We start from the raw sequence: 10248 nt of genomic DNA, 5'->3' as shown, positions 1-10248 counted from the left end.
ATCTATGAGGCAGGAGCTGCTGTGGGGCTGACTTGGGTCAGATGTATGGGGCAGGAGCTGCTGTGCGACAGATGTGGGTCAGATCTATGGGGCAGGAGCTGCTGTGGGGCATATGTGGGTCAGATCTATGGGGCAGGAGCTGCTGTGGGGCTGATGTGGGTCAGATCCTTGGGGCTGAAGCTGCTGTGGGTCATATCTATTGGGCAGCAGCTGCTTTACATATGATGTGTGTCAGATCTATGGGGCAGGAGCTGCTGTGGGGCTGATGTGGGTTAGATCTATGGGGCAGGAGCTGTTGTGGGGCTGATGGGGGTCAGATCTATGGGGCAGGAGCTGCTGTGGGGCTGATGTTGGTCTGATCTATGGGGCAGGATCTGCTGTGGGGTGATGTGGGAAAGATCTATGGGGCAGGAGATGCTTTGGGGCAGATGTGGGTCAGATCTATGGGGCAGGAATTGCTGTGGGCCATATGTCGGTCCGATCTATTGGGCAGGAGCTGCTGTGGGGCGCATGTGAATCAGGTCTATGGGGCAGGAGCTGCTGTGGGTCAGATTGTCATGGTTTAATAATGTTGTAATTTTGCTATCAGTATTCCACATCATAACATCATATAAAGCATGGATAATTTTACTGAATCTGCAACTTACAGAAGAAGACTACATCTCCCAGAGAGCAACACGATGGGTCACGGGACCTGGACTCTATATTAACTCTGTCGCAGAACAGACTGACGTCTTTCGAGTTCTGGCGTTCAGGGCAGTGTGTGGGAGCCTTCAGCCGTTCGCCCAGATTCACAGTAGGCCTCTCGGTTACGGGACTCATTCTCTCTCCTATTTTGCTTGATTCATTAGCTCAATTTTCAATTATATTGTATTCTATTGTGTTATCCTGTATTTCGATATAGTATTTAGTAAATTAGTGGATATAGTATTTAGTAAATTAGTGTGCCTCCCTACATCGTTGCCGCTGTTTTCTTTTCTTAATTAACTTTCTCTTTTCGGCTGAGGGCCCTTCAGGGGTCCACGGCCCTTGTCACGGACGCAGGTGGATTTTTTGTTCAAACCGTGACAGATTTGGTAGCAGAGGATGGTTCCACTGTTGCAGCCACCCTCATAAGGCATTTGCCACCATCCATGAATCAGTATAAAGATGAAGCATTGGCCACCTCTCCCGTTCAGCCACATCTAAAGCCAGCTGAACAGCCTTTACCTCTGCAAATTGACTTGATTCTCCTTTACCTTCAGTGGCCTCTGCAACTTGTCGTGTGGGGCTCCATACAGCAGCTTTCCATCTGCGATGCTTCCCTACAATACGACATGATCCGTCTGTGAATAGGGCAAATTACTTTTCGTTTTCTGGTAGCTCATTGTATGGTGGTGCCTCTTTAGCACGTGATACCTCTTCTGTAGGTGGTGTTTCAATTTTTTTACTCTCAGGCCAGTCCATGATCACTTCTAGAATTCCAGGACGGCTGAGTTTTCCCATTCAAGCTCGTTGAGTAATTAATGAAATCCACTTACTCCAAGTGGCATCAGTAGCATGATGGGTGGAGGGAACCTGTCCTTTAAACATCCAGTTTATTACTGGCAAGCGAGGTGCTAGAAGAAGCTGAACCTCTGTCCCAACTACTTCAGAAGCAGCCCGAACCCCCTCATACACGGCTAAGATCTCCTGCTTAGTCGGAGTGTAGCGCTCCTCAGACCCTTTATATGCTTGACTCCAAAATCCTAGGGGTCGGCCTCGGATCCTCACATCCTGCCCCGTCCGTACTGGCCCCAAGGCCACGGCACGGGCTATTTCTTGTTTTATCTGCTCAAAAGCCTGCTGCTGCTCAGGACCCCATGAGAAATTATTCTTCTTCCGTGTTACCTGATAGAGGGGGCTCACTATGTGGCTGTAGTTTGGGACATGCATTCTCCAAAAGCCCACTACTCCCAGAAAAGATTGGGTCTCTGTCTTGTCGGTGGGCGGAGACATAGCAGTGATTTTGTCAATCACATCTGCTGGGATGTGACGACGTCCATCTTGCCATTTTATACCTAAGAACTGGATTTCCTGGGCAGGCCCCTTCACCTTGCTGCGCTTAATGGCAAAACCAGCTTTCAAAAGAATTTGGATTATCTGTTTCCCTTTCTTGAAAACCTCTGCTGCTGTATGGCCCCACACTACAATATCATCAATATACTGCAAGTGCTCAGGAGCATCACCCTGTTCCAAAACAGCTTGGATCAATCCATGGCAAATTGTTGGGCTGTGCTTCCACCCTTGAGGTAAACGGTTCCAGGTGTACTGAATACCTCTCCAGGTAGAAGCAAACTGTGGCCTACATTTTGCAGCCAATGGGATGGAAAAGAAGGCATTAGCAATGTCAATGGTGGCATACCACCTAGCTTCTTTTGACACCAGTTCATACTGGAGTTCTAGCATGTCTGGTACAGCAGCACTTAATGGAGGTGTGACTTCATTCAGGCCATGGTAATCCACCGTCAGCCTCCATTCCCCACTGGTTTTACACACTGGCCATATGGGGCTGTTAAAAGGCGAGTGAGTTTTGCTAATCACTCCCTGATTCTCTAATTGGCGAATTAGCTTGTGAATGGGGAGCAATGAGTCCCTATTGGTGCGGTACTGCCGTCTGTGAACCACTCTGGTGACAATTGGTACCTCTTGGTCTTTTACCTGGTGCAACCTCCCAGCACCCGCTGGGAGACCCGGCGCTCGCTGCGTTGCATCCGTCCTCCGCTCGGGGGGTTCCGTGCGCTGGCGCCGGCGCGTGGAAAGGGTGTGTGCAACTGGTCGCGCGCGGGCGCGTGCCAGGCCCCCTTTCGCCCGGTTTTTCCCCATCCATCCATCCATCCATCCATCCATCCATCCATCCATCCATCCATTCACCTTCCCGCTTCGCAGCGGCGCGGGGTAGACCTGGGCGACCATCCACCCGCTCGATCGGCACGTGCAGTTTCCCATCCGTGCCGCGGGTAGACGTGTCGGCCGTAGCCGCGCGTCACGCAGCTGTGTCAAGCGGTAAGGGTACGACGAACGGCCAGCCGCCCCCCGACCCGACCCGACCCGACCCGACTCGACCGCTTCCGCCGTTGACCCTCCCTCGCTCCCGCCCGCATCCTCCCCTCCCCTCCCCTCCCTTGTGGAGTTATTTAAATTTATTAAAATAGGTAGGGCAGACCTGGGCTCCGGCATTCGAGCTCGGGCGTCCCTTTTTTCCCCTTTTTAAATATTTTTTTCTTTCTTTTTTTCTTTCTTTTTTTTATAATTTTCTTTTCCCCATATTTCCTTATTATTTATTTAGTAATTCATGCAATTATTAATATCGCTCTTCCGCTCCCCCATCTTTTATTACTTTTATTTTATTTTATTTTATTTTATTTTATTTTATTTTATTATTTTACTTTATTTTATTTTATTTTATTTTATTATTTTATTTTACCGCGACATTTTACGATCTATCTGTACTTTTTCACACCTTCTTCTCTTTCTACTTTTCTTTGACTTCTGGCTTCCCTTCCCTTCCCTTCCCTTCCCTTCCCTTCCCTTCCCTTCCCTTCCTTCCCTTCCTTCCCTTCCCTTCCCTTCCCTTCTCCCTTCCCTTCCCTCCCTTCCTTCCCTTCCTTCCTTCCCTTCCCTTCCCTTCCCTTCCCTTCTCTTTCCCATTAAAGACCCTTCTCCCTTCCCTTCCCTTCCCTTCCCTTCCCTTCCCTTCCCTTCCCTTCCCTTCCCTTTCCCCTTCCCTTCCCCTTCCCTCCCTTCCCTTCCCCTTCCCTTCCCCTCCCTTCCCTTCCCTTCCCTTCCCTTCCCTTCCCTTCCCTTCCCTTCCCTTCCTTCCCTTCCCTTCCTTCCCTTCCTTCCTTCCCTTCCCTTCCTTCCCTTCCCTTTCCCTTCCCTTCCCTTCCCTTCCCTTCCCTTCCCTTCCTTCCCTTCCCTTCCCTTCCCTTCCCTTCCCTTCCCTTCCTTCCCTTCCCTTCCCTTCCCTTCCCTTCCCTTCCCTTCCCTTCCCTTCCCTTCCCTTCCCTTCCTTCCCTTCCCTTCCCTTCCCTTCCCTTCCCTTCCCTTCCCTTCCCTTCCCTTCCCTTCCCTTCCCTTCCCTTCCTTCCCTTCCCTTCCCTTCCCTTCCCTTCCTTCCCTTCCCTTCCCTTCCTTCCTTCCCTTCCCTTCCCTTCCTTCCTTCCTTCCCTTCCCTTCCCTTCCCTCCCTTTCCCCTTCCCTTCCTTCCCTTCCTTCCCTTCCCTTCCCTTCCCTTCCCTTCCCTTCCCTTCCCTTCCCTTCCCTTCCCTTCCCTTCCCTTCCCTTCCCTTCCTTCCTTCCCTTCCCTTCCCTTCCCTCCCTTCCCTTCCCCTTCCCTTCCCTTCCCTTCCCTTCCCTTCCCTTCCCTTCCCTTCCCTTCCCTTCCCTTCCCTTCCCTTCCCTTCCCTTCCCTTCCCTTCCCTTCCCTTCCCTTCCCTTCCCTTCCCTTCCCTTCCCTTCCCTTCCCTTCCCTTCCCTTCCCTTCCCTTCCCTTCCCTTCCCTTCCCTTCTCTTCTCTTCTCTTCTCTTTCTCCTCGTCGCCCGCGCGTGAGTAGGCTTGGCCCGGCCTGGACCGGCATGGCCTCTGTCACGAAGAAGGGCGTCGCTTGCGTGGCCGAGGAGGGATGGGGGGGTCCGCGACGGGGTTGCGGGTATGCGGGTAGACCTGGCTGCCGGCCGGCACCTGATCTTCCTGGCCCCGCGTCCGTCTTCCACCTTCCCCCCCCCCCCAGTCCACACGGACTCAAAAACTAAAAAAGGGGAAAGTAAAGAAGAACCCACGAGAAAAACAAACAAACAAACAAACAAACAAACGGAAAATAATAAAACCGAGAGGGCGCGTGGGGGCACGGACAAACAATCGAACGGACCAAAGTACGAACGAACGGACGAACAAAGAAACACGCAGACAAAAGGGCAAAACCGCGGTGGCGGTGGCGGGACGGCCAGCTTCAAGCAAGGCCGAACCGAGAAGCCCGGGTGCGCCCCAACCCGGCGAACAGCGGCCGGCTCATACGTGCACCCTGGTCGTTCCGCGGCTGCGGCCAAGTGGCGTCTCCGTGGCGCCTCCGGTGCTCCGGCATGGTCAACAAGGCTCGACCCCTGGCCATCGCGGCTCGAGTGCGCCGGCACGGTCCAACGTCTCCCGGCAAGCTCCGTTTGGTTCGGACGGTCCGCGGTGCCGTCCGGCGGTCTCAGCAGCGGCGGCTCGAGTGCGCCGGCACGGTCCAGCCTCTCCCGGCGGGCTCCGCTCGGCTCGGACGTTCCGCGGAAGTGGCCAAGTGTCGCTCTCGTGGCGGCTCCTCTGCGCTGGCACTGTCTACCCGGCTCCGAGCATTTCCGGAGGGTGGGGGGAAGGGGGGGGGGGCACGGCGTCGGCGGCTAGGCGTCGCTTCCCATGCGTCTCGACTAGGTAGGCACGGTCTACCCGGCTTCGAGCGGGCCGTGGTGCTCGGCGGCGGCTGCTAGAGGTCGCTGCCTATGCGGCTCGTCTAGGTCGGCACTGTCTACCCGGCTCCGAGCGTCTCCGGAGGGTGGGGGGAAGGGGGGGGGGCACGGCGTTGGCGGCTAGGCGTCGCTGCCCATGCAGCTCTACTAGGTCGACACAGTCTACCCGGCTCCGAGCGGGCCGTGGGGCTCAGCGGCGGCGGTTAGGGGTCGCTGCATATGCGGCTCGGCTAGGTCGGCACGGTCTACCCTGCGCCGTGCCTGCGCGAGGGCTCGGCGGCGGTCGCTAGGTGTCGCTGCACGTCTGCCAGCCTGTCCGTCAGCAACCTCTAGCGTCCGCGGCGGAGCAGGGTAGATCGTGCCGACGTGAGCCGGCCGCCGCTCAGCGACCCCTGGCCGCCGCCGCATGAGTTTCGGTCCGCTCGGAGCCGGGTAGACCATGCCGACCAACTCGAGCCGGACGTGCAGCGACCGCTGGCCAGCGCGGAGGCTCGTGTGCGCCGGCACGGTCCAGCCTCTCCCGGCGGGCTCCGTTCGGTTCGGACGTTCCTCAGTGGTGTCCGGGGGGTCTCAGCCGCAGCGGCTCGAGTGTGCCGGCACTGCACAGCCTCTCCCGGCGGGCTCCACTTGGCACGGACGTTCCTCGGAAGCGTCCGGCGATCTGAGCCGCGGCGGCTCGAGTGCGCCGGCACGGTCCAACCGCTCTCGGCGGGCTCGGCTCGGCTCGGACGTTCCGCGGCGGCGTCCGGGGGGTCTCAGCCGCGGAGGTTCGGGTGCGCTGGCACGGTCCAGCCTCTCCCGGCAGGCTCCGCTCGGCTCGGACGCTCCTCGGCGGAGTCGGGCGATCTGAGCCACGGCGACACGGTCCAGGCTCTCCAGGCGGACTCAGCTCGGCTCGGACATTCCGCGGAAGCGGCCAAGTGCCGCTCTAGTGGCTGCTCCGCTGCGCTGGCACTGTGTACCCGGATCCGAGCGTCTCCGGGGGGGGGCGGGGAAGAGGGGGGGGGGGGGGGAGTAAGAGGGGGGGGGGCACGGCGTCGGCAGCTAGGCGTCGCTGCCCATGCGGCTCGACTAGGTCGGCACGGTCTACCCGGCTCCGAGCGGGCCGTGGTACTCGGCGGCGGCGGCTTGGGGTCGCTGCCTATGCGGCTCGGCTTGGTCGGCACGGTCTACCCGGCTCCGAGCGGGCCGTGGTGCTCGGCGGCGGCGGCTAGGTGTCGCTGCCCGTGCGGCTTGCGTGTAACTGCCAGGTCTACCCACTTTCGGCAAGGCTTTGCCGCCCTGTGAGATGGGGGGCGCTAAAGCTCCGGAGCTTGCTGGGGGGTCGCTGTAGTTTCTTACCTACCGCTACGTCGACCGAGAGCGCCGCTTACCCTCGGCGCCGCTGCCGGTAGTCAGCGCCGTTCTTTTCCGAAGCAGTTTTTTCTTACGCCTTCCGTTTTCGTCTGCAGGAGCGAGCGCGTGCTCGTCTCCAGAGGCAGCAACGAGCGGGCGCAGGCGAGCGCGGTTGAGCGCCGGGCTGTGGAGTTTTTCGGTTGCGGCCCTCTGGTGTGCCGCTTGGTTCGTTCGGTCCGGTGGCCTCCGTCAGTCGGATGTTCGCTGCCCGTGTCGCAGTTCAGCCCTGGACTCTGGCGTTCGCTCGTTCCGCGAGCGGGGAACCCGCCAAAATCGGGGCGAAAGGCGCGAGAGAGTGAGCGAGCGTGGGCAGGCGTCTCCCCGCGCCGCGCTGCCATGGGAAGAGCCCCGAGGAGGGAGGGAGGAAGGAAGGCAGACAGGCAGGCAGAGGGAAGAAAAGGGCGCGGGCCGGCGTGCCGGGCGGCCGGCAGTCGGATGCAGAAGGGCCGGGGGCGTCCCCGGCGGGTCCCGCCGTCACGAGGGAAGGAGAAGGGGGACCCGGAGCTCGCTTGTCGCGGCGGCGACGCCGCGTTCTCCCTTTCGCACCGCTCTCACTCGCACGCGGGAGCCCCGACCCGATCCACCGTGGCGCTCCTCGGGCGTGTCGGAGAGGCTTCCCGGCGGGCCGGCTCAATCCCGCTCCCCGTGTCTTTCGGGGCGGCGTGGGGCGGGCCGGTGTTCAGGCAAGGGCGAGCACCTCTCGGCGGACGTTGCCCACGCACACCCACACGCACGTGCGCGTGCGGTCATTCCGCTGCGCCCGGGTGGAAGGGCTCGTGCCTTCCCCCAACGTCCCTCCTCCTCTACCTCACCGCACCCTACCCCTCCCGTTCCCTCCCTGCTCCCCCTTTCTTTCCGTCGATCGATGAGGCCATTCGGGTCGCGTCGGTGAAGGCCCCCGGCGGGCCGGCGCCTCTGCGTTCCCCGTCCCGGGGAAGCCGCTGCGGCGTCCGGTGTTCAGGCACGGGCGGTCTCCTCTCCGGTTCGCTTCCCGTCGTACTCGAGGTGAGGCGCTCTCCGGCTCGCTCCGAGAGCGGCCGAGAGCTCGCCCGACCGAGCGTGGCAGTGTGATGGCCGAGCGGCCCCGCGAGCCGCAGGAGTACCCAGTGAGTCGTGAGCGAGGCGCCGGCGCCAACCCCTGCTCGGGACCCGGCGAGTGCCGGCCGCGAGCAGCAAGCCGGCGGGGTGTCAAACGAGGGAAACCGTCCGTTCGGGGAAGCGAGGCAAGGGGCTAGAAAGTTAAGGGCCGGGGGCGTCCGCCGGCCTCCCCACCGCCTCTCGGGCCGCTGGGGTCCGCGTGCGTGGGGTTTCCTTCCGACGTCCCCGCCCGCTGCGGAGCGTGCCGCCTCAGGAAAGAGCCTCCGGTGTTGGGGCGGCGTCCGCCTTGAGGTCGCCTTCTTCTCTAGCGCGTCCGCCAGTCTCGGGCGGCGGGGTTCCGCTTCCCGCTCGCCCGCCGCCGGTCCCGGAGGGCGGGTCAGCCCCGGCCGGTGCCGCCGTGCCGTGCCGCGTGTCCGGCTCCCGCAGCGCGAGCCCGGAGCGCGCCGCCGGCGAAAAGGCGCGCGACGACGCGAGCTGCGCAGCGGCGCCCGCTCCTTCCCCGCGTGGGGGAGGCGCGCGGGTCCGCCCTCGGGGAGCGGGCGCGCCTCTCCCGCCGCCGGTCCGCCCGTGCGAGCGAGCGAGCGACGCGGAGGGCCGCCCTTCCCTGCCGAGAGGCATTCGCCCCGTCGGCCGCTGCCATCGTCCCGCGAAGGGAAGGACGTTAGGGGCGAGGCGTCGAAGCCGAGCCCCGCGGGCCGACCGAGTCGGACCCGAGGGCGAGAGAGAGAACGGTTGAGCGATCGTCGGCGGGTCGGGCGCGTCGGGTCGTCGCCCTTTGGCGCGGCTACCTGGTTGATCCTGCCAGTAGCATATGCTTGTCTCAAAGATTAAGCCATGCATGTCTAAGTACACACGGACGGTACAGTGAAACTGCGAATGGCTCATTAAATCAGTTATGGTTCCTTTGGTCGCTCCCCTCCCGTTCCTTGGATAACTGTGGTAATTCTAGAGCTAATACATGCCGACGAGCGCCGACCTCCGGGGACGCGTGCATTTATCAGACCAAAACCAACCCGGGCTCGCCCGGCGGCTTTAGTGACTCTAGATAACCTGGAGCCGATCGCACGCCCCCGCGGCGGCGACGACCCATTCGAATGTCTGCCCTATCAACTTTCGATGGTACTGTCTGTGCCTACCATGGTGACCACGGGTAACGGGGAATCAGGGTTCGATTCCGGAGAGGGAGCCTGAGAAACGGCTACCACATCCAAGGAAGGCAGCAGGCGCGCAAGTTACCCACTCCTGACCCGGGGAGGTAGTGACGAAAAATAACAATACAGGACTCTTTCGAGGCCCTGTAATTGGAATGAGTCCACTTTAAATCCTTTAGCGAGGATCCATTGGAGGGCAAGTCTGGTGCCAGCAGCCGCGGTAATTCCAGCTCCAATTGCGTATCTTAAAGTTGCTGCAGTTAAAAAGCTCGTAGTTGGATCTTGGGATCGAGCTGGCGGTCCGCCGCGAGGCGAGCTACCGCCTGTCCCAGCCCCTGTCTCTCGGCGACCCCTCGATGCTCTTAAGTGAGTGTCCCGCGGGGCCCGAAGCGTTTACTTTGAAAAAATTAGAGTGTTCAAAGCAGGCCGGCCACCGGAATACTCCAGCTAGGAATAATGGAATAGGACTCCGGTTCTATTTTGTTGGTTTTCGGAAACGGGGCCATGATTAAGAGGGGCGGCCGGGGGCATTCGTATTGTGCCGCTAGAGGTGAAATTCTTGGACCGGCGCAAGACGAACTAAAGCGAAAGCATTTGCCAAGAATGTTTTCATTAATCAAGAATGAAAGTCGTGCCGTGGAGCAGCTGTGGGGCTGATGTGGGTGAGATCTATGGGGTAGGAGCTGCTGTGCGGCTGATGTGGGTCAGATCTATGGGCAGGAGCTGATGTAGGGAAGATTTGGGTCTAATCTATGGGTTAGGAACTGCTGTGGTTCAGATCTATGGGGCAGGAGCAGCTGTGGGGCACATGTGGGTCAGATCTATGGGTTAGGTGCTGCTTTGGGGAAAATGTGGGTCAGATCTATGGGGCAGGAGCTGCTGTGGGTAAGATTTGGGTCAGATCTATGGAGCAGGAGCTGCTGTGGGGCTGCTGTGGGTCAGATTTATGAGTCAGGAGCTGCTGTGTGGCTGATGTGGGTCAGATCTATGGGGCAGGAGCTGCTGTGGGGCATATGTGGGTCAGATCTATATGGCAGGAGCTGCTGTGGGGCACATGTGGGTCAGACCTATGGGGCAGGAGCTGCAGAGGGGATGATGTAGGTCAGATCTAAGGGGCAGGAGTAGCTGTGGGGCAGAT

General features: G+C 59.8%; 2 pseudogenes across 1 annotated transcript; one reads left to right on the top strand and one right to left on the bottom strand.

Annotated features, from left to right (window-relative positions):
- Nucleotides 1-7818: 7818 nt before the first annotated feature.
- On the bottom strand, nt 7819-9718 carry LOC146759515 (uncharacterized; annotated as a pseudogene). The gene has a single exon (XR_014932446.1). The product of XR_014932446.1 is annotated as an uncharacterized LOC146759515 (transcript).
- LOC146759514 (18S ribosomal RNA) lies at nt 8745-9784 on the top strand (annotated as a pseudogene).
- The last annotated feature ends 464 nt before the right edge of the window (nt 9785-10248 follow it).

The sequence above is a fragment of the Coturnix japonica genome, chromosome 10 (assembly GCF_054131305.1).
Source record: "Coturnix japonica strain WE chromosome 10, WE-NBRP24, whole genome shotgun sequence".
Lineage (NCBI taxonomy): Eukaryota > Metazoa > Chordata > Aves > Galliformes > Phasianidae > Coturnix > Coturnix japonica.
Note: the sequence above shows the minus strand (reverse complement) of the source record. Positions and strands in the feature narration are given on the sequence as shown.